The 3,429-nt window shown below is 34.1% G+C and overlaps 1 long non-coding RNA gene across 1 annotated transcript; it reads left to right on the top strand.

The window, feature by feature from the left end:
* The first annotated feature begins 869 nt into the window (after positions 1-869).
* On the top strand, positions 870-2,523 carry LOC112180928. The gene is made up of 4 exons (XR_002928564.2): positions 870-1,103; positions 1,202-1,278; positions 1,785-1,910; positions 2,271-2,523. It is a non-coding gene; the product is annotated as an uncharacterized LOC112180928 (long non-coding RNA).
* The last annotated feature ends 906 nt before the right edge of the window (positions 2,524-3,429 follow it).

Genomic DNA, 3,429 nt, shown 5'->3' with positions numbered 1-3,429 from the left:
AGTTTATTATTAGATTCTATAAATTATAGATTAGATGATATTTGAAATCTTTGAATTTAAATTTATGCAATTTCAATGTCAATATATTTTTGAAATCAGGACACAAAAATAGGGTCAAGACTTACTTTCACTGACTTTTCTCTAAACCAAAAAAGGATTGACCAAGCTTCATCAAACCTAGTTGGGCAATCAAGCATTATAAGGTTCTTTAAATTGCTCCAATGGAAATCCAACTTCAATTGCATCAAGCAATGTCAAATTGTTTGAAGAACACAAAATGGGGTTTGAAATTGAGAGTTCAAATTAGTCGATTGTAATTACCAAAAACAGAGAAATTGGTAATCTTAAAAGAAATTTTTTTTTTTTTTGGGTGTGCTTCCAGTTGATTAAGAAAGCTAACTGGAGTTTGGATGTGCAAATTTTTTTAAAAATTATTATTGGAACATCGCATATATAACATAGGTGTAAATAGATAAAAATAGGGGTAAATCAGGAAGTTCAGTGACAAAAAAAAAATGAAGAGAGGTCCAAATAATAAATTGGGAGGTCTGAATAGACCTATCCAAACAGAAATTAACCAATTATAGGAAAGAAAAAATTAGCAAAGGAAAAAAAAAAAAAAAAAAAAAAAAAAAAAAAAAATATATATATATATATATATATATATATATATATATATATATATATATATATATATACAGCAAGGTTCCAAGGAGGACGTCCTTGCTATACATAATCTACGGATGGGTCAATCTCTGCCGTCCGTTTCTTTAAATGAAAAGCAACGGCTTGGATCGAGAGCGTTACTGTTTGGATATAGAGATAGAGAGAAGCTCAGAGCCTCAGATGGTTTCATTTGCATACAGAGATAGAGAGATAAAGAGAGGGGGAAAAGTGAGGCGATGGGAGCGGAAGACCCAACAACAAATATATGCGATTTCCAATCTGAAACTGAAAGAGACGACTGATTCGAGAGAGAGGGAAGAACATGGCGAATCAAGGCGGTTCTTGGGTTTTGATTTGAGGAAGAACATGGGGACGGGAAGAGAACGAACAATGCGAATCTCGGTTCTGGGGTTCATCTGAGAAGAACACAAATCTGGGTATATCTATTTCTTTTTTTGTTTTTCTTTTTTTAATAATTTCTTCTGATCGATTACACCGCTTTCATCTTTCGCTTCTGGGTTTTTTCGCTCCGTAGAGACAGATAGCGAGAGCGAAGAGAGCAAAGGAAGAAGGGAAAGAAGAAGACATTCGGGAGAAGACTGAAAAGAGAAGGTAAGCTTGAATTTTGGGTGTGATTGATCCGGTTTTGAATTTCAGTGCATGCAATTATGGGTGGTGCCTATGAATGTGGGTATGCGGGTTTATCTATCTGGGTTTGGTTTGCAATTTGATCCACCTCACCGCCAAACTGAAGCTTTTTTTTTTTCCCCACCTCATCAGTGCGAATATAACTGTTCCCACATTTTTATGTAAAGATTGAGCCTTTAGCTTCATTTTGATATTGGGTTTTGCTATTACTATGTTTGTCACACTTTCTGGAATCAAGTTTATGTTTTCGCTGCTAAGGCTTGGAATTGTCAACAGCATATATCATTGGTTAGCATCAACTTTGCGTATTTTAATTTGAAGGCTTTTATTTCTGTCTAATTGTTGGGTTTTGAAGTGGATAGTTTTCCTTATTTTAATCTTATAGCTTTTTCCTTATTAAATTATATGTGTGTTCAATTTTGGTGGTGACTTGATTTGTTGGTTTGTATTGAAATACTGTTTATCTGCAGATTGGAACAAAGTAGTGGAGATACTATGATTTTGGTCCAAAAGGAGTAGTTGCCCTTATTCGTCTTTCTGGAACAGCAGGGACGGTGGATGTCTGTTACAAGAAGATCATGTCATTGTCCATGAAGGTAGTACGTTGTCATCTTTAAAGATCTGTTCATGTTATCTTCCATTTAAATCTTTGCACAGCATATCGGTATTTGACTTTGATTTTCTTTTCTTCATTGATAGGCACTTAGATTTTAGTTTAGTTTTCAAGTATTCATGGTCCACAATGCATGTTTGACATTCATTGGGCATTAATTTGGACTGTTCAGTTGCTAGTTTGCCAGTAATCATTAAGTTTTATCACTTCACATACAAATGAGAATTAGATACCCCATTCAGAACTCTCCTGAGTTGCAAATGTAGGCTGCTTTGTGCAAGATGCTTTGCTCCTTGATTTTAACTGAAATTGTTAAATTTTTTGATGTGATTTTTGTGTGCAGGATTTCTATGAGGATATACTTGAGGAGCTGAGCAGGAACAAACCTATCATTCTCAGACTATAATTAAAGAGTTGGTGCATGAAAAGCAATGGGATAGGCAAGAAATAGATGACTCGATGAATGTTTGTGGAATGTTTGTAGTAGTAAACACTAAATGTAATGTGAATGTAATGTGCATTTTCTGGAATCACAGTGTATAGAACATGTGAATGTAATGTGCATTTTCTGGAATCACAGAGCTTTGCTCTTGCTATGCTGGAGAAGGTGTCATTTGTTGTACTTTACAGTATTATATATATAGAAGGAATGAAATGGCTTTAGTCTTTGTATATTGTATCCTATTTAGAAATGTTGGTTGTATCGGCTTTGCTTTGGAAGCATTTTGTTTTGTTGGTTGTGGTTGTTGTCCACTTTGGCAACATAATTGAACTTGTGATTTATTGGAACATATTAAGTCATTTTACTCCAGATTGGAACATTTTGAGATTTATTAAACTTCTGATTTGAACTTCTTGTGATTTATTGCATTTTAAGTCATTTTGCTTCAGATTTGAACTTCTGATGCCATGGTTTTGAGTCTAACATTGCATATTAAGTAATTTTGCTCCACATTTTGCTCCACATTTTGAGTCTAACACAATATATTAAGTCATTTTGCTCCAAATTGGAACATTTTGAGTCTAACATTGCATATTAAGTCATTCCACTCCTCATTTTCTGGAATCATTACAAATCAACAACAATTGAGTATCCACAATTGAAACCATTACATAATGAATTGACTATGATCCTCACTCTATCATATAATCTTGAAATGATCCAAAATGTCTTCCAAAACCTGCAGAATCAAAGAGACCATAAAATCGTCTGGCCATAAACTGATCGGTGCATCCAAAACCTGCATAATCAAACAGACCACAAAATCCAGACGCTGTCATGGTACAAATAAAAACAAAGAAAGTTGATAAAACCAGAAGTTGGACTTTCAGGCATAGAAGGTACATTGATCAATCAACAAAGTAGTCTCTAAGCCAACAGATAAAAAGAACTTTGGAAGAAAAAATTACAATTTCCCAATTTCACTGAAAAAAAGCATGAAAATTTGCTGACAAATATCAAATGGATTTTGAGTAGGCAAATGGGAGGACCTTGATGCTTC

The sequence above is a fragment of the Rosa chinensis genome, chromosome 7 (genome assembly GCF_002994745.2).
Source record: "Rosa chinensis cultivar Old Blush chromosome 7, RchiOBHm-V2, whole genome shotgun sequence".
NCBI classification, from domain to species: domain Eukaryota; kingdom Viridiplantae; phylum Streptophyta; class Magnoliopsida; order Rosales; family Rosaceae; genus Rosa; species Rosa chinensis.
Note: the sequence above shows the minus strand (reverse complement) of the source record. Positions and strands in the feature narration are given on the sequence as shown.